The sequence below is a fragment of the Gopherus flavomarginatus genome, chromosome 2 (genome assembly GCF_025201925.1).
Source record: "Gopherus flavomarginatus isolate rGopFla2 chromosome 2, rGopFla2.mat.asm, whole genome shotgun sequence".
NCBI lineage: Eukaryota > Metazoa > Chordata > Testudines > Testudinidae > Gopherus > Gopherus flavomarginatus.
Window position 1 is genome coordinate 291,839,201 of NC_066618.1, and position 20,824 is coordinate 291,860,024.

The following is a 20,824-nucleotide window of genomic DNA, read 5'->3' on the forward strand; positions in this document are numbered from 1 at the left end:
GAGGAAGGGGGCAGCAGGAAAAAAGCAAGGGCTCGGTTGGGGGGGACCCCAAGGGACAGGGTGCTGAGAAAGGGGGCAGCGGGAAAAGGGCAAGAGCCTGATCTGGGGGGCAGGAGCAGGGGACAGAGCACTGAAGAAGGGGGCAGCAGGAAAAGGGCAAGGTCCCGGTTGGAGGGGTGGGACCCTAGGGACAGGGCACTGAGGAAGGGGGCAGCAGGAAAGGGCAAGGTCCCGGTTGGGGGGGGGGAGACAGACCCCAGGGGACAGGGCACTGAGGAAGGGGGCCGCAGGAAAAGGGCAAGGTCCCGGTTGGGGGGGGACAGATCCCAGGGGACAGCGCACTGAGGAAGGGGGCCGCAGGAAAAGGGCAAGGTCCCAGTTGGGGGGGGACAGACCCCAGGGGACAGGGCACCGAGGAAGGGGGCAGCAGGAAAAGGGCAAGGTCCCGGTTGTGAGGGGGAACCCCAGGGGACAGCGCACTGAGGAAGGGGGCCGCAGGAAAAGGGCAAGGTCCCGGTGGGGGGGGGACAGATCCCAGGGGACAGGGCACTGAGGAAGGGGGCAGCAGGAAAAGGGCAAGGTCCCGGTTGGGGGGGGACAGACCCCAGGGGACAGGGCACTGAGGAAGGGGGCAGCAGGAAAAGGGCAAGGTCCCGGTTGGGGGGGGACAGACCCCAGGGGACAGGGCACTGAGGAAGGGGGCAGCAGGAAAAGGGCAAGGTCCCGGTTGTGAGGGGGAACCCCAGGGGACAGGGCACTGAGGAAGGGGGCAGCAGGAAAAGGGCAAGGTCCCGGTTGGGGGGGGACAGACCCCAGGGGACAGGGCACTGAGGAAGGGGGCAGCAGGAAAAGGGCAAGGTCCCGGTTGGGGGGGGACCCCGGGGGACAGGGCACTGAGGAAGGGGGCCGCAGGAAAAGGGCAAGGTCCCGGTTGGGGGGGTGGGACCCCAGGGACAGCGCACTGAGGAAGGGGGCCGCAGGAAAAGGGCAAGGTCCCGGTTGGGGGGGGACAGATCCCAGGGGACAGGGCACTGAGGAAGGGGGCCGCAGGAAAAGGGCAAGGTCCCGGTTGGGGGGTGGGACCCCAGGGACAGCGCACTGAGGAAGGGGGCCGCAGGAAAAGGGCAAGGTCCCGGTTGGGGGGGACCCCGGGGGACAAGACTCCCCAGATGTGAACGGAGCGCAGCTGCCGCTTGGCGCCCCCAGCAGACGCCCACACCCCTCTAACTGTCCCGTCCACACTCACAGCGCAGCCTCTGCCGCAGGACCCGGTGCCAATTCAAATCCCCCCGCCCGGCATGGGCAGGGAGACGGCGGCTGCTTCCTGGGACGGGGTAACGCGACGCGGGTCAGGGACACTCACAGCCCCACCAGGAACCGACTCCGCCTCCAGCCCGGCTCACAGAAATGGGGGAGGGGCGGAACTGACGCCAACGGCAGCTCAGAGCCTCGACCTGCCCGGCAAAACGGCGCATGCGCCTGCCGGCCCTGAGTTTTTCGCTGGCTTCCCCGTGCCGTTGCTCCTGAGAACGAGGCTACGGGCAAGGCGCGGGGAGGGGGGGCGCTGTGGGAGGCATCCAAGGGGCTGAGAGAGGGGGGCGGGGTTACGCCGAGGCTGCTGGGTACCTGGTGGTTTGGCTGGAGAGAGCGGCTGAGATTGACGGCTTGTACTTCCAGGGGTGGTGGTTCTTTGCGTCCTGAGTAGGGTGACCAGATGTCCCGATCTTATAGGGACAGTCCTGACTTCTGGAGTCTTTTTCTTATATAGGCTCCTTTTACCCACCCCCACCCCCTTTCCCCATTTTTCACATTTGCTGTCTCGTCATCCTAGTCCTGAGCCCTAAGAGCCCCAGTAAACAAACCAGCAACCCACTGTGCGGGGTGTTGTACAGACACAAAACAAAGACAGTCCCTGCTTCAAAGAGCTTCCATGGCCCACGCCCCTTGGGGAACCTAGTCTCTGGCCTAGGGTGACCAGACAACAAGTGTGAAAAATCAGGGTAGGGGGCGAGGGGTAATAGAAAAAGACCCAAAAATCAGGACATCTGGTCACCCTACTCTGGCCCCATCTCCTCCAGCCGAGACCACGCCCATGCTCCCTGCTCTCAGCCCCCCATGTCCCCAGCCAGGGCGAAGGGAGGCTGGGAGCTGGGTTGGGGCCACAGTGGCAGGGCTGAGAACTCAGCCCTGGGCAGGGTTGAGCTCTCAGCCTTGGCCAGGGCAGCAGCAGAGTGTTCGGCCCTGGCTGGAGCTCTGATCCCAGGGTCCCTCCCCCATTTTGATCATGGCCCTGCCCCCATACGGCCCCTCTCCCCATACAGCCCCAACCCCATTCCGCGGCTTCCCCTGCCCTCATTCCTTTCCCACTCCACCTCTTCCCCCTGAGGTCCTGTCCCCTGCTCAGCTCGCTCCTTCTTCCACCACCAGCGGCCCTGAGACTGGAAAAGCTCTGTGATCATGCCACTGCCCCGGGGCCAAGGAGGGGGGAGATTTTTCCATGGGCCCCAAATCCGCCACTGCCCTCCCCTGATGGCACAAGGTTTGGGGAGGCTTAGCCTCCCCCAGCCTCCATTATGCACTCCTCATGGGGTTTTTTAAAATCCCACACCTGACTACTGTTTAAACTCTGACCTCCTTGCTCCTTTCTTAGCTGTGCCCGATTTCCATTCAGCCACATTTCCTTTCTCTCTGACTGTACCCCTTGCTCCCCACATGAGAAAATTGTATTTATGGCACATATACTTACAGTAAAATAGCTGGTGTGACTAAGGAAAGGCTGTTAATGAAAAGAGATATCACTTTATACTGTAATTCCAGTAGGCATCAGAGGTACAGGCCAATGTAAACAAGATTAGGCTGAATGGGAGATGACCAAAGAAAACCCAGCAGTTTCAGGAAGCAGTGCGGATGATGCAGTATGTAACTATTTAAATATTTATCAACAGTGGAAGTCATTGGTCCAGAGAGAGAAAGTGTGGAATGACTGTAGCCTGGTGCCTAGGGCACTCAGTCTGACAGGTGAGAGACCTAGGGTCCAATCATTACTTTTAATTCTTTATCCACAGTGGAACAGCTTCAAGAGGAGCTGAGGTAAATCAAGAAGACTTGGTATAAAAAGTCACTTGCTAGTTAGACTCAAGAGCCACGAACAGAGGCCAGGGCCGCCCAGAGGATTCAGGGGCTTGGGGTCTTCGGCGGCGGGGGACCCGCCGCCGTGGGACTTCGGGGCACTTTGGTGGTGGGTCCTGGAGCGGAAGGACTGCTTCAGAGGCCCAGGCCCGCAAGAGTTTTCCGGGGACCCCAGAGCGAGTGAAGGACCCCGCTCCAGGGGCCCCAAAAAACTCTCATGGGGGCCCCTGCAGGGCCTGGGGCAAATTGCCCCACTTACCCCCCCCCGCCCCCGGCGGCCCTGACAGAGGCAGCCAAGTGACTAATCGCTCCCTGGTGTTGAGGAGCAGACCTGAGCTGAGCATGGAAGTCTTGGTTTAAAAAGTCACCTGGTAGGTGAATTTGAAAGCCTCAAACAGGGGTAGCTAACAGGAGAATTTGAAAACGGAGTGTGAGAGGTTTTCCTTCCAGGTTCAGTGCTATGTGTGATATATCAGGATGGACAGCGGTGGAACAATGCTAGTTACCTGTAATGGATGTGCCATGTTCTTTTTCCTGCCTGCAGACAGAAGAGATTCCTGTTCAAGAAGTGCAAGTTGGTGGCTGTGCTGGAGATTAAGATCCTTGGACTGGAAGGGCAAGTTGAGATGCTGTTGAGAATCAGAGAAGCTGAGGAGTTCCTAGACAATTTGGGACACCTCAGTTTCAAGGAAGAATGGAGCTGGCCACTAAGGAACTGGAGAGAGAGAAAGTCAGAAAAGTCTGGCAGTTCATAACCACCAGAGGCAAGAGGTCATGGCAGCATTCTACAAGGTTGGAGACAGACAAGGATAGGCAGACTGTGGCCACCAGAGAGAAGAGAAGCAGGAGGAATTCCACACAGCTAGAAGTTTCAAATCAATATCAGGTCCTCAACAGGAAAACTATGGAAGATACCTCTGAAGAAACAGCAGGTCCAAGGGAAGGGAGAGATGTATGGGACATATGTAGATGGCAGCTCGGCCCAACCTGTCAGAAAATCAAGCCTTACCCACAAAGAATTCTCCAACCATCCCAGGAAGACAGACAATTCTTGTTGGAGATACAGTACTCAGAATAATTGAAAGAACATTCTGCAAGGGACAGGCAGAAAACAGAACACGATCCTGCCTTCCTGGAGCCAAGACATGGGATGTCACTCTAAGATTGGATAGGTTTCTGCAGTCTACAGCCAAGGATCCGTGGTGATGGTTCTTATTGGTACTAATGACACTGTGTTATGGGATTTCTCACAGACAGTAGATGACTTCAGGGAACTCGGAAACATGCTGAAGGAGAAGAATATCCAAACAATCTTCTCTGAGATCCTTCCTGCCCCATGAGCAAAGGAACACACAAGCCAGAAGATGTGAATCTTGCTGGCTAGGTAAGTAGTGTAGGATGGAAGGCTTTGGTTTTGTGGAACACTGGTCTCCCTTCTATGGGGAGAAGGATCTGTAGAGTTTAGAAGGCCTCCATCTCAGTAAAAGGATAACCAATCTCCTTGGGAAAGGCTGGCTAGAGTAACCTGACCCCTGCAGGACCCCACTGGATGGACCTTCCCAGTTTGACAGCTAATCCTTGAAGACTATTCTTTGGGTATGGTTTTTCAACCCACTGTGCATCCAGACAGACCTTATAGTAATTTCATCCAAACTGTATTTCCCTAGTTTGCTTATGAGAATGTCATGTAAGATTGTGTCAAAAGCCCAAGGAAGGATTCAGGGGCAAGTGACCCAGGTGACAGCTTGGTGTATCGAGCTTGGGGAACACCAGACTCAGGGTGTTGTTTTTGTTGTTAGCAACAAAAGGGAAAATAGAATGTTTGAAGTAAAATATTTGAGGTATTCCGTATGTGTTTTCTTTTTCACTAACCTCCTAGAATGTTCTGTACCTTTCTAGAATCTTGTGAAACCTTCCAGACTTTCTGACAACTACATTGTCCTCGAACCTCCTAGAATGTTGTCAGCCATGCCTACGTGGGAATATAAGAGGCAGGGCATCACCAGTAGGTCAATGAAATATAAGAACGAAGTGAAGTGAGATCCCAGCTGCGATATTGTGAACTTTGTTTTACTGTGACAGGTTTCAGAGTGGTAGCCGTGTGTAACAGGGTTCACAACCCACCCCTTTTCCTTGGACCCACTTGCTGCCCCAGTAAGGCTCAGAGAGGCTTCAGGGTTGTGCAACACCCGGCTCTTTATTTACCTACAGTTATCCCACCACCAGTGTCTATCTATTTACAAGCTTTACAGGATTATTCAACCTCTTTTACAGGCAGAGTCAGCCTTCAGCTAGGAGGCCTCCAGTTCCCTCCTTGACTGACTTCTCCCTGGCTGCCCTCTGCCTTCTGGCCCCCTCCCAGCTTTTATAGCCCTTGGCTTGTCAGGCCAGCAGGTGTTGCCAATCCTCAGGCTGGCATCAGGCCTTTTCCATCAGCCTCACTCTGCTTCCCCTGCTTGGAGCTGACTGGGCAGGGACTAATTAGGTACTTTTGCACCAGCACCTGCTTGTATCAGCAAAAACAACGAGGAGTCCTTGTGGCCCCTTACAATTTCCACCCCACCATCAACCTCAGTCTGGACCAGTCCACAAAGACATCCACTTCCTAGACACTACAGTGCTAATAAGCAATGGTCACATAAACACTAACCTATACTGGAAACCTACTGACCGCTATACTTACTTACATGCCTCCAGCTTTCACCCAGACCACATCACATGGTCCATTGTCTAGCGCCAAGCTCTAAGATACAACCGCATTTGCTCCAATCCCTCATACAGAGACAGACACCTACAGGATCTCTATCAAGTGTTCTTAAAACTACAGTTATCACCTGGTGAAGTGAAGAAACATATTGACAGAGCCAGAAGGGTATCCAGAAGTCACTTTCTACAAGAGAGGCCCAACAAAGAAAGTAACAGAACGCCACCAGCCATCACCTACAGCGACCAACTAAAACCTCTCCAACGCATCATCAAGGATCTACAACCTATCCTGACGGATGATCCCTTACTTTCACAGACTATGGGAGACAGGCCTGTCCTCACTTAAAGACAGCCCACCCACAACCTGAAGCAAATACTCACCAGCAACTACACACCACACAACAGAAACACTAACCCAGGAACCAAACCCTGCAACAAACCCCTGTGCCAACTCTGTCCACGTATCTATTCAAGGGACAACATCATAGGACCTAGCTACACCATCAGGGGCTCATTCACCTGCACAACTACCAATGTGATATATGCCATCGTGTGCCTGCAATGCCCCTCTGCCATGTACATTGGCCAAACCAGACAGTCTCTATGCAAAAGAATAAATGGACACAAAACTGACATCAGGAATTATAACATTCAAAAACCAGTAGGAGAACACTTCACTCTCCCTCCTCACTCTATAACAGATTTAAAAGTGCCAATTCTTCAACAAAAAAACTTCAAAAACAGACTTCAACATGAAACTGCAGAACTGGAATTAATTTGCAAACTGGACACCATCAAATTAGGCCTGAATAAAGACTGAGAGTGGATGGGCCATTACAAAAACTAATTTTACCATACTAATTTCCCCCTACTGTTACTCACACCTTCTTGTCAACTGTTTGAAATGGACCACCATCATTACCACTACAGAAGTGATTTTTCCTCCCTCGGTATTCTACTGTTAATTGAATTGTCTCATTAGACTGACACTCCACCCCCGCCACTTGGTAAGGCATCTCCCATCCTTTCATGTACTATATATATATATAAGCCCACAAAAGTTTATGCCCAAATAAATTTGTTAGTCTCTAAGGTGCCACAAGGACTCCTCGTTGTTTTTGTTTTATTGTGTAATTGTGAAAGTATATTTGTGTTCTAAGGCTTGAAGAGTGTAGATAGTGACTACTAAAGGATATATTTAATGAGATGCCACAGATATCTATCAAACCCCTATCTATGAAACAATATAAAAGAAATACTGTTGCTTCTTTTGCCATGCTCAACGCACAGCAGTGGTTTTGTGTATTAATTATTACTAATGATGCTCATCTCCCCAGAAATTTTTATTTACCATCTCATCCTGGTCCTGGATCACCAGCAGTGGAGAGCTCTTCTTTGAGCTCTTCCCTGCTCTTGTTCCAGGACTTTTTTTCTTTAGACACTGGCATGGAGTCACAGGTCCAATGCTCTGGAACAGCTCTGTATGAAGCCAGCCAAGACTCTGGGGTAGCATGCCTCCTCTCTCTGAGCACAGTCCAGAGCAAGTGGACTCCCTGAGGAGGCTCCTGGTGAGAGACAGGCATGCAGAAAGCTCAGAGGTGCAGTCCCAGGAGGCAGCAGGGCCAGAGGGCCTAACTTCAGTGAGAGAGTGCAACCTTCATAGAAGGCTATCACACTGAGGGGGGGTGACAATGTGGTTTTTTTCTCCTTATTATACTGTACGTGAGCCTATGTAAGTCTTACTGTTTTGCATGAATACTGTGTGTGCCTCAGTTTCTCTGTGTACTGCACCAATGCCTAGATGGTGGGAATTGGGTATGTGACATCTGCTAAGACCCTCGGGGGAAGGTGAGGCGGCTCCAGCTGCCTGCATGTAAGTGATGGCTGATGCCCTTCATAACCTCAGAGCCAGGAGCAGGATGAAACCAGGTGACACTTGAGACAAAGACCAGGAGGAGGGGCAACAGGTGTGTCAGAAGTCAGGTCGCTGGAAGCTGGGCAGTCTGCAGTTTGGGACTTGGAGATGGGGGAGTCCAGGGCATCTGTTTCGAGGTCCCCCCAAGGTGGAGTTTGAAGAAAGTCACTGATTTCTGTGCTAGCAAGTTCTGTTCTATGCTTTGTTCCTGTCGACTAATAAACCCTTGTTTTACAGCACTGGTTGAGAGTCATGGCTGACTGCGGAGTTGGGGTGTAGGATCCTCTGGCTTCCCTAGGAGCCCTGCCCAGGCCAACTCATTACAGGAAGCACACGGTGTGGAAGGGGATGCTGAATGCTCCTAGGTCAGACCCAGGAAGGCCGAAGCTGTGTAAGCTTCTTGCCCTGGCGACTGTGCTCAGAGAGAGGAGGCATGCTACCCCAGAATCCTGGCTGGCTTCATACAGAGCTGTTCCAGAGCATTGGACCTGTGACTCCATGACAATGTCTAAAGAAAAAAATTCCAGGAACAAGAGCAGGGGCAACTGTTCAAATAAGAGCTCTTGACTACTGGTGATCCAGGACCAGGATGAGATGGCAAATAAAACTTCTGGGGAAATGAGCATCATTAGTAATAATTAATACACAAAACCACTGCTGTGTGTCAGCTAAGGTTGCTCTACACACAACATATGTACACAAGCTAAAAATCAAATGAATTGAAAAATAAAGGCTCTCAGTAGCACATAACCTATGCTCTGCCACCTAACAGTGGACACCTCACCAGTAGTACAACATAGACCACCAAGAATGTACCACAACCTTAACCAATATAACCTTTAACCTCCTTTCTCCCTATCAGGTTATGGTTCCATATCATTTACAGACTTTCATACAAACTACTACCAAAGACGCAAATCGGATCTGACTTGGACTCATCATTACATCCCCCAAGAGGAAAAGGATTTGAGTGAATGGCTCCCTCTTAAATCAAACACTGTGAGTGTTTTTATCCTCTGAGTCCACGTAAGATGCCCAGCAGAGTAGAGGGTTGTTGCTTTCCAGCATTGCTGTGAGCAGAGGCCCTCAAGCAATGTTAAACTAGACCCAGTTCCCTGCAGAGAGGTGGTCAGTCCTAAGACTCAATAGATTACGTCAGCGAACAGTGCAGCTAATCCTGAGGGTTGGATTTTGTAATACAACTAAGTGTTGTCCACTTCTGGAAAACACCAGCCAGCTGCCACTAAAGAATCATGTGCTAAGAAGTCTTTTATCAACTAGGGTTCTGTCGGAACAATTCAGGTGTTAAGGAAGAACTTCGAAAGAGGTGTCAGAATGAGGAAACACTTCTATAAATCTTGTTAAAAAATTCTAAACAGTGATTTTATTATTTTTTTCCCCAGGTTGAAGGTAGTGGATCCTGCTGAAAGGAACAGCTGTGGGGTGATAAAAGCAGATGATAATCATTTTGAAAGCTGCACTACTGTATCTAAATGAATTTGTGAAAAAGACACTCTCCTGATATAGACAGAGACATTAGTGATCTGCACTTCTGTGTGTGAACGATAAATCTTCTTTAATTTCAGTCTGTCACATGAATGATGAATATTGAAGGTTAGCTAAAAAAAGGAAAAATTGGGCTTGTGCCCTTCCTTCCTTTCATAAGGTGGATAGAAATGGCACTAATGCCTTTTCTTGCATATGAAATTCAGGTCCTGTCTAGGCTGAAAGATTAGGGTGAAGAGAGAACTAGTGAAATGACATGACAAGTAGAGCTGGGGGAAAATTTTCCACTGAATAGATAATTTGCCAAAAAATGCAGTTTTGGGTCGAACAAGACTATTCACAAACTGGTGTTGAATTTACTGATTAGTTTCAGCCAAAATAAAATATTAATAATAATAATACAATTTCAGGCTAGATTCACAAGAAGACTGGAGAAGGAGACAGCAGCTGATCCCAACCTATAGCTAAATGGTTAGCGCTCAAGATTTGAATCCCTGCTCTGGAACAGGGACTGGAACCCTGAACTTCTTCCCACACAGACAAGCACCCAGTGCTGGAGTGGGTCTCTCTTACTCTCTCCTGGTGAAGCTGTTCTCTATATAAATAATTAAATACTCATAGGCTTAGAGAGAGTGGGAAAGATTCTGTAGTCTAGTGCAGTGCTTTTCAAATAGTGGGTCATGACTCACTACTGGGTAGCGGCATGTAAAGAGCTGGGTCACCTTCCTCTGGCCAGTACCACCAACTGGGTCATTAAAAGTCCCATCTGTGGTGCTGCACGGCTTAGGCAGGCTAGTGCATTTTCCGACACCGCACTATGCTCCGGAAGCGACCAGTAGCGGGGTCCGGCTTCTAAGCGGGGGGCTACAGGGCTCCACGCACTGCCACCGAGCCAATGGGAACTGGGGCGGCCAATGGGAACTGGGGTTGATGGGGGCAGTGCCTGTGGACAAAAGTCACACAGAGCCACTTGCGTGCCTCCTCCTAGGAGCCAGATGTGCTGCTGGCCACTTCCATGGCGCAGCGCAGTCCACAGTGCATTCCGTCTGCGCCGCTGACTGGAAGCCACTGGAGGTAAGTCCATGCCTGCATCCCAATCCCCTGCCACAGCCCTGAGCCCCCCCAAACCTGGAACCCCTTCCTGCACCCCAAACCCATCATCCCTGGCTCCACCCCAGAGCCTGCACCCCCAGCCCAGAGCCCTGACCCCCTCCCACACCCAACCCCGTGTCCCAGTCCTGATCCCCCCCAAACCCGGAGCCTCTTCTACACTCCAAACCCCTCATTCCCAGCCCAGATCCCTGACCCCCTCCCACATCCCTACCCCAGCCCTTAGCCTCCCTAAACCCAGAACCTCTTCCTGCACCCCAAACCCCTCATCCCCAGCTGAGTCCTGACCCCCTTCTGCACCCCAAACCCTTCATCCCCAGCTGACCCCTTCCCACACCCCAACCCCTTGCCCCAGACCTGAGCCTCCCCCAAATCCGGAGCCCCTCCTGTACCCCACCGATCATCCCTGACCCCACCCCAGAGCCTGCACCCTCAGCCCAGAGCCCTGACCTCCTCCTGCACCTCAACCCCCTGCCCCATCCCTGATCCCCTCCCACACCCCAAACCCCTCATCCCCAGCTCTGTTGGGTCACAGGCATCAACAATTTTCTTCAACTGGGTCACCAGAAAAAATGTTTGAAAACCACTGGTCTAGTGGTCTGGGCACTCACCTGAGAGTGGGGAAGACTGAAGGTCCACTCCCCCTATTTCAACAAATATTTAATTGAGAAGGAAGGGATGATTAATCACTGTTTAAAACGTTTATGTCTTTGTTTAATATCTATTCAAATGACTAACACTGTGGAGAATGGATTTGCTAAGGGTTCAGCATCCCCTTGAGCTAAAGTGTTTGAGCCTGCAATGAACTTCCCTGAGTCCTCCAACATGTTCTGCAGCAAAACAAGAGCTGGCCGTCCTGATATTTTTAAGGGGGGAAAAGTCTCTTTTTTAAAACCCACTAACACTTCTTTTATCCACAAAAAAGGAGCACAAAGCCCAATTTATTTTTAGAAGTCCCTTTGTAAATCATCTTAAATCTGTTCCATATTGACACATTATTCTAGAGTTTACTAAAAGAAAGCTATTTCCAATCTACATGGTGGGTAAAAGCCTAACTTCAAAATAAAATCCATCTTTTTTGTTCCAGTGGTTGTCTAAATCGTTGGACACAAAGTTTAGGCATAGCTGTGGAGGCTATATTGAAGCTCCTCTGAAAATCAGACAAGCTTTGAAGATGCTGCACAATTCAGAAATTGTATTGCTGTCTGACTCTGAGGCACTACAAGCTAGACTGCTCAGTCAGACATTATAGGCCGAGTTTTCAGCCTACTCCCAACTGTGGCTCTGTTTTTGTCCACAAAATTGCAAGAACAAATAACTTCTGGCATAACAAAGATAACCTAGATGGAGGCACAACAGAGGGCAGACTTAAATGTTAACCTACAGGGACATTTTTATTATTGAAATGCACAAAGCCACCATTAGACATAGGAAGCACAAAGTTTCTTAAACTGGTCTGAAGGTGCAGAGGCAGCTGCTTTCAGCTGGTGACAGTACACGACAGAAAATTGGCAGGCCTTGGAAGGTATCTCTTGAAGCATAAAAACCTATTTTCAGCACAGTTACATAGCATCATCTGCCCGCCTCATGTTGGTCATAGGATCTGTGTGTTGAAGGAATTTGTGCTAAGGGGTCAGAGTCCTCCCTGCATTCCAAGCTGTCCCTTGTCTCCACAGACAGCATGAGGATATGTACTCCCTTCTCCGCAAACCCTGTCCAGGAGAGGCCTGTAAACTGCAGAGGGACGTGCATGGGTCTTATAAGTGAATCAACCTCACTCTGGTAGAATCTGCAGAAAAGGGACCCACCTGTGATTTCCATTCAGAGAGCCAGTGGCACCTCACAGCTCACAATGTTCTTCACACAAATTTGTAAAAAATCTGGGGATACCCAGGACTTCACAGTTGTCACTGCTGCACACCACAGCCACTGGGAACCTCATGGTAAGAGTAGGGATATTCTATATAGGTTCTTATACTGTGCTTATCACCATAGCATTTGACCACCTTCCAGGAGGACATTAAGCAGCTCTCATTCTCCTGGTCCAACAGCCCTGGGCTTGACCACTTGAGATAATGGGCTTTCCCTGACTTGTCAGTGTCTGGCTTGCAAGACATTTGCTAAGTTCAGATTCTAGCCCCAATATAGCAGTGGCTGTTTCTGACAAGAAGTCACCTTTGCTGATCCATGTTTCAGAGCTTTATTAATACCTGGCAGATGATTTCTCAGCAAAAGAGGTAATCACCTATTGACTTAAGATGCAATGGTAGGAAACGTACTCAGTGGGTAGGGGCTGAATGGAGCTACCCTTCAAGGAGGCTTAGAATAGAGCCAGGGCCTACATTCTTGAAGCATCATTTTACTCTGAAATATGACTGTAAAAAAAAAAAAACCCTTTTCACTCAGATCTGCCAACCTTCATGAGTGGAGTCGTTACTGCTTTTCACTCACCACCCCTGCAGAGCCAGCACGGCTAAGAAAGGGAACAGCCATCTTTCTATTTCTGCATTAGCAACAGAATTATTGGCTGAAGTAGTCAGTTACCTACCATGCAAACTCAGGGAACTCTGAAGCTGTCACTGAGGGAAATAGGCTGCCTAGGTGGCATATTGTTCAGCCTACAGAACCTTTATTTCTGGTGATGATGCATCAGAAGAACCCAGTTTGACTCCAGATCCTAAGGCATTTGCAGGGCTGGCAGTTAAAATGGCAGGCTGGCCATAATTTGCAATGCTGCTATGGGATGATTATAGAGCCTGGGTATCCAAAAGAACATTTAAACCATCTCTGAAGCAAATGTGCAGTTTTGCATGCAAAATGCTAAAGACATTTTCCTGTTTGTCCTTGAAGAGCAGCTCTGCTCTACCATCTTAGTCACTCTTCATTGTGACAGGTTTCAGTGGTAGCCCTGTTAGTATCAGCAAAAAAAACAAGGAGTCTTTGTGGCACCTTAGAAACTAACACATTTATTTGATCATAAGCTTTCATGGGCTAGAACCCACTTCATCAGATATATGAAGTAAAAGATACAGGAGCAGGTATAAATACATGAAAGGATGTGGGTTGCTTTACCAAGTGTTAGGTCAGTCTAATGTTAGACTGTCAGTTATAATTCAGACATTATCTTCACAGTTATACATAAACATAAATAAAAGAAAACAAATTAAAATCCTGATAATATTAGACTGACCTAACACTTGGTAAAGCAACCCACATCCTTTCATGTATTTATACCTCCTCCTGTATCTTTTACTCCATACATCTATGAGAAAGCCATCACTGTACCAATAGCGTAGCTAGGTGGGGAGCAGGGGGAGCGGCCACTCCCACTGAGCACATTCCCCAAAAGTGCTACCTTTTTAATTTTTACACTCCCTTGGGGGCACTTCCCAGCAGAGGCGGCACATCCGGGTCTTCAATGGCACTTTGGTTCTTCAGTCACTCTGGGTCTTCGGCAGCAATTCAGCGGCAGGTTCTTCAGTCTTTGGTGGCAAAACTTGGGTTTTTCTTTGTTTTTTTTCTTTGCTGCTTCGCATCAGGTGGTGCCTTTTTTTATGTGTTCGCTCCCCACAGCTATATTCACCCTGTGTTCACACTATTGCAATAATAAAAGATAAATATAATAATATACCCCTACGTGCTATTGTAATAATCTTTATACAAAATACACCTTTTAAGGCATCTTCTGAAAACGAATAACTTGCTGATTAATAATATCATGGTGAAATGTAAGTAGCAACATTATATGTAAAGTTATGAATGCCCCCTAAATGATATGGGTGGCACACATTCTAACGCATATAGCCCTGATTTGGCAGAACTAGTCAAGCAGATCTTAAACCAAGGAATGTGCGTTTACCTCAGTTTACATATAAGTTGTAAACAAGGTCCTCAGACAGCAAGGGAAGACAGCAGACAAGGAAAATCTGCATTTCAGGGAACAGAGGTGAGACGAAACAGCACAGAACTTTTCACCACTAGACATCATGTTGCCTTCTTTACTGTTTGAATAAACTTTGCTTTGAGGTATGACCTTCAGGAAAATGCATCTCAAAGGGGCACTGGACTATAAAAGTGAAGGGCAAAAATACCCCAAATTCTGTCTTCCTCTCAATCACCCTGTTTGCACCTAAGAGGGTAAAAGAAAGAGCCATGGAACATTTGGGAGCAGATCCTGGCCTGAGAGTTTGGGCAGCAATGTTACTGTGAACCTGTGGCAAGGAAAGTCACCTTGTACCAAGTCTAGGTTGTTTAGTGTAGAAGTGAGTTATTTTTATTGTTCCTGTAACCATTCCTGACTTTATGCCTCATTACTTGTGCTCACCTAAAATCTCTTTGTAAGTAACTAAACTTGTTTTACAACTAATTCAGTGTGGAAAATTGGGTAACTCCATATAAGGTAGCAGATTGTGTATGTTGATCCCCTCAAAGGGAAAATGGGCTGAGTAGATCTGGACTGCCCAGGAGAGGGCTGGACAGTGCAGAACACAAGTTTTTTGGGGAAAATCCAGGACTGGGGCTTTATTGAGGTCACCCTGCAAAGTGACCAAGGCTGCTGGAAACCAGAGAATAGCTGGTGCTTGCTGACAGGCTGATGGACCAGGGCTGTGGCTAGGCACTGACACTCCGTGTGTGACCTGCAGGCTGTTTGTGAGGAGCTCAGGTTAGGATCTACAGCAGCAAAGGGTTGCACACCAGGTTGCAGGGCAAGTGGTGACACAGCCTCTCCCTGTTTGGGATTGCACCCTGGAATGTTTGGTTCGCACACGGTGGCTCAAAGGGAGCTTCCCAGAGACTGAGAGAACTTGAGACATACAAAGGCTGAGATTAAACAAATCCATGCCCTTCTTTTTGATTCAAAAAGACAGGACCTTCTGTAGGCAGATGGGGGGATCCTGAGAGGGAGGGCCTAGTAGGGCCACTAAGGGCCACTGGCTACCAGACTCCTCTGTGGAAGATGGTGTGTTTAGTATATGGGAACTTCTAGTGATTTTTATACATTTTCTCTGTAATGCTTTTGCCCCAGAATAAATATATTTGCTGAGAAAGGGCCATGTGCTAGTTTGTAACTGCTGGAACATGCTGGTCATTGTGCTCAGAGAGAAAGCAAAGCACAGGTGTAATGCTGACAGACCCTGGTTGTCAGCGGGCAGGATTGAACTGGGACCTCTGGAGCTTAGTACATCAGCCTCTACCACATGAGCTAAAAGCCAACTGGCTGTTAGTTAAGGCTGTAGAGCAGACTCATTTAACTCGCTCTCTCTGTAAGTGGTCTCAGTGCCACTAGATGGTACAGAACACCACACCCAGGAGGTGTGTGGGTTACATACTTCCCCTAGCTGAGGAAGGGCGTCCCAAGCTTCAGAGGCTTCCCAGCTGAAATCCTGGACGAGCCCCCACTTGTAACGCCGATACTTGTTGTTTCATACATTGGTCTGGACAAACCAAGACTAGTACCTCATGTTGTTTGTTAGTCCCACAGACAAACTTTAGGAATCGTATCGTCAAGGTAATATAGCCCAAGTATGGAACCATTTGCCCTGCTGCCCCTTCTATCTGAAGTATACTGCCAATTGACTGTAACTTTCGATAAGATAAATGCTCATTATAGAAAGTTTCAAATATGTATGTAACTTGAGAACCAGTATCTATTAGGCAGGTACTCTTTACTCCATCTAGATATACATAGCGAAGACAAGTAAGTCCCACTAACTGCTGGTTGGCCACACTGACACCAGTTTGGGTAACATCTGTCTCCTGAACCCATTGACTAGCAGCCTTGCTCTGGGAGTGCTTTCTTTTCTTCCTGACTCACACTTGCTCTGATTTGAATGTCTACCAGTCAGCTGCTGATGTATTAAATTGGGGTTAGGAGAATTCTGACGTTCGTTTTGAAAATGTCCTATTTGTCCACAGTTAAAACATAAAGGATTTCTTCTGTTAAATCTTGGTATTGCTTGTTTATTAAATTCTTTGGGTCTTTGAGGAGTGAACTGTTTATTTGAAATGAACATTTCAGAACTTGGCTGGGTCAACTGCAGTTCCATCAACTACTGCTCAGCCTGCAGATATTTCTCCTTCCAATCTATTGCAGTGACTTCTTCATGGGCACTGGGAGCATTTTCTTATGCCTTTATCAACTGCAACCTACTCCTACTCAATGGCCTTCCTTTTTCTTCTAGTTCTTGTCAAAGTTTTCTCTTTTGTTTATCACAGTGCTCCCTTTCAATGGATCTTACCTCAAAAAGGAGTGTGGCATAAGAGACACCCTTTTCCTACCACTACAATTAATTCCTTTTAATATGAGTATATTTAATAAGGATTCATGCCAACAACCACAGAAAAATTGATCTTGTATAAAAGAATCCAATTCAGTATCTTTTACTTCCAAAATTTCTTGAGCTAATGTATGTAGTCTAGTTAGGTATGCAGAAGGTGGTTCTCTAGTGTGTTGGTGAGTCTCAGAAATGTGAACCTTAAGCTCAGATGCGTTTATGACACTTCCATATGCCTTCTCTAAAATATCAAAGCATTCTATAGTGGATACCTTGCTACCAGCTGCTCAGGCCACTTTCAATGCTGGGGGTAATAAACTTTCAATAATCTTCATTCTTTTGACTTTGTCAGAAATCTCACTGTCTTCCATCATCTCTTTGGCTTGTGCTTGCCAAGTAAGATAATCTACTTCTCCATGGGGTCTGAATTGGGGTCTGGTTGCATGATCAGCTCACAAGGCCCACAGGGATGGAGAAACCTTAACCAGCAGTTCCTGTTGCAACAAGGAAGGGCCGGGGTTGGTTTTCTCCTACAAACTGCCAGGATCTCATTGTGAGCGGGACCAGGCACGTTCAGATACACACCATCTGGGGTACAGCAGATTATACAATTTAATTTACACAGCAAGTCCTTTCCCAAAGGTTAACCGGTAAACACGGACTGAAGAAAAAAAAAACCACATGATAGTAACAGATTTATAAGAGCCTCAGGAGGTGTGGAGGAGTGTCATAAACAGATAGCTAAGGGTTAATGTTCTTTTACCTGGAAAGGAGTAACCTGAAACACCTGACCAGAGGACCAATCAGGAAACAAGACTTTTTCAAATCTGGGTGGAGGGAAGTTTGTGTGTGAGTCCTTTGTTCTTGTCTTCTGCCTGTACTCTCTCGGCTATGAGAAGTGATTTTTTCTGTCTCCTGCCTTTCTAATCTTCTGTTTCCCAGTTGTAAGTACAAAAGATCAGATAGTGATTTATATGTTGTTTTTTTTGTATTTACATGTGTGTAGTTGCTGGAGTGTTTTGAATTGTATTCTTTTTTAATAAGGCTGTTTATTCATATTTCTTTTAAGCAATCGACCCTGTATTTGTCACCTTAATACAGAGAGACCATGTTTATGTATTTTTTCTTTCTTTTTATATAAAGCTTTCTTTTTAAGACCTGTTGGAGTTTTTCTTTGGTGGGGAACTCCAGGGAATTGAGTCTGTAGCTCACCAGGGAATTGGTGGGAGGAAGAAGTCAGGGGGAAATCTGTGTGTGTTAGATTTACTAGCCTGACTTTGCATACCCTCTGGGTGAAGAGGGAAGTACTTCTGTTTCCAGGACTGGAAATAGAGAGGGTGGAATCCCTCTGTTTAGATTCACGGAGCTTACTTCTGTGTATGTCTCCAGGAACCCAGGGAGGGAACACCTGGAAGGGAGAAGGGAAGGGAAATGGTTTATTCCCCTTTGTTGTGAGACTCAAGGAATTTGGGTCTTGGAGTCCCCAGGGAAGGTTTTTGGGGGGACCAGAGTGCCCCAAAACACTCTAATTTTTTGGGTGGTGGCAGCTTTACCAGGTCCAAGCTGGTAACTAAGCTTGGAGGTTTTCATGCTAGCCCCCATATTTTGGACGCTAAGGTCCAAATCTGGGAATAGGTTATGACAAGGGGATACTCCAAAGTGGCTTTGCCTCCTGAAGGGGTCTAGATGGTTAGAGGGATATCTGCTGGCCAGCGGGGTTACGGAAAAGAGTCAATTTTCTTTTTGTCTTTTTTGTCTTTTTTTTTTAGTTGGGTTTTAAGCTTTTCTTGGGAGTCCTTGGGACTCCCTACTTGTGATTTATGGCACCGTTTTACTGTTTCCTTACACCAGTTAAAAAATGCATCTAACTAACTGGTCCTGCCTGACCTTATATGTTAACAGGGCATCTCTGAGGTGCAAAACTTTATTAAAATTAAAGGTTCTGTTTGGAGGGAACTGCAGGCTAGGATTATCCCTAGTGTACCAGTTCCACTTGTTTAAAAATTTGCAGGTTGAGGCACCATAATCTGAGTACATGTACGCGGCAGGAGTGCCCTTTTCTGGCATGGGAATTTGCTCAGATTCCCCCACTCCCATTATGGATACCTGACAGACAACCACAACCAAGTCGGCAGCCACCCACAAAGGGCTAAACACAAAACACTTAACAGACAGGCTAGCACAGTGAACAAAACATACAACATTTACAGTGTGCCCTTTCCACCTTCCTTCTTGCCCACAGGCGAGGCTACCTGCATCTAGCATTCAAGCATTCACACCAGAAGGATTAGGGACACATGCATGGTCCCTGCACACTCCCTTTCACCAAAGGCCACCAGCCCATCTTCAAGAAAGTGGCGTCGCTACCCTATCACCTCTGGGGTAGCGGCTGGATTCCTGGAACTCCCCCTCTCTCTGAGCAGGGAAGGGAGCCTAGGGCTCCAGGAGGGAAGATAGGGGATGAGAACTTGGTCACAGGGTCGGTTCAGGAAGGGGTTGGGGAAGAAAGACATGGTCCCCGCACGCCTTCTTTCAGCCCAGAGCACCGGCCCATCTTCAGGAGAACGGTGTCGGTTACTCTACTCCCTCTGAGTCGGCAGGTGGTTTCCTGAGGCTCCCTCTCTCTCCAAGTGGGGGAGGGAGCCTAAGGCTCCGGGAGAGAAACAAGGGAAAGGGACCCTGCGACCCTCACTCATCCATCACAAACGCCAGCACACACCCTTCCTGGCTTTTAGCCTCAATTACTGGCAGCTAGTTTTACGGCCCCCACTACCAGCCTACTGCCGGCGGGAGTTACAGCCAACCTTAAGGCCACTTTTCCTTGTGGCTGCAACATTTTGTACATAGTTTCACTGCTTAATTCCCTCCAGTAACTACAGAGCAAGCCTGGGTCCTGGGTAAACAGTTTGGGAAGTGTGATAAAGAAAATGTGCTAGACTGGTTAACCAAAGCTTCTGTAACACCTAATTTGACTCATGAGGATTTTGTTATCATGTTAAGGGAATGTATGTCACCTGAAGATTTTGCAAATGTACCTTATGATGTGTTAACTAATGATGATAATGGTCAAGTTATTGCATATAGAGAGATTCATTGTATATTCTACCCTAACCAAAATGTGATTGGTCAGGCTTATGCTGAAACACAAAGGAATGATGAAAGACCTGAGAAATATTTCCTCGGGAAAAAAATTATTATTTTGATTGGCAGGTGTGGGAGTGGTTATAGAAGGTATTGTCAGCTATGACACCCTGGAATTGCGGGAGTTATACTTACAGGGATTGACACCTGGTATAAGGCTGGCAATGGGACATATAAGATCTGGAGGGAAAAGTAAAAGAAATCTATGAGTTGCAGCAAATGACCAATCCAAATTTAACAGTGAAAAAGCGAGTAGCCGCTTTCAATGGTAACAAAGATAGGGAGAAATCCCAACAGTTTAAGAAGTAGGTGAACCAGGACAAATACATGTTTAGAGGTAGCTCCGAGAAGATGAGGATCATGAAAAGAGTGTTGGCATGGAGGCTAGCCAAATATGAGCCTGAAGACCAGCTGACAAAGCTTTCTACTGAGGAACTTTTTAGAAGACTAACCAAATATGAATCTAAGCAGCCAGCAACGTCAGTGGTTGCTGCCTCAGCAGGAACTTCTTTGGAAAGCCATACTGAGGGTGCCAGGATCCCCAAGGCCCTGGCATGGTGGCACCCCTGATTAATGATCATTGGGGGTGCCCCACTGTGAACATTTTAGTGAAAGGGGATTTCAGCTCTATAACACAAAGAGTCTTGGTGAATACCAGGGCCTCCACCAGCCTCCTCTGTACCAAGGGACATGATAAAAAGAACTTTCCAATTAAAGAGATTAGATCCTTAGTCTCTTATAACGGGAAGGAGAGTCTAACTCCTTTTACTAAGGAACTACCGTGCATATTGGGATCTTCAAGAACAAAAGAATCATTTGGTTTGCAAAACCTAGATGATCAAGGAATGATGACTACTGATTTATTAAGGAAATTTGGGGTGATCGTGTACTTACTGCATAGGGCACTATGGAAGGCCGAGGAAGGCGGAGCAGGCAATGTCATCCCAGCAGCACACTGGGTAGCAGCCACCAAAGCACCCAAGGCTCTCTCCCTGCCTAAGTGGGAAGAGGAAGTAATCCAAGTGGCTGGTAAATATCTAAA

The 20,824-nt window shown here is 47.8% G+C and overlaps 1 protein-coding gene across 7 annotated transcripts in view; it reads right to left on the reverse strand.

Moving 5' to 3' along the window:
* The window catches only part of TRAPPC9 (trafficking protein particle complex subunit 9), an 840,301-nt gene extending 838,847 nt beyond the window's left edge, over positions 1 to 1,454 (reverse strand). For 4 of the 7 annotated variants that reach the window (XM_050940628.1, XM_050940630.1, XM_050940631.1 and 1 more), the window contains exon 1: positions 1,247 to 1,408. The gene's annotated coding sequence lies outside the window, so the exon portion shown is untranslated. Of the gene's footprint in view, positions 1 to 1,246 lie in introns of all 7 variants that reach the window. The other 3 variants (XM_050940633.1, XM_050940634.1, XM_050940629.1) reach the window with 2 other exon arrangements.
* Between the last annotated feature and the right edge of the window lie 19,370 nt (positions 1,455 to 20,824).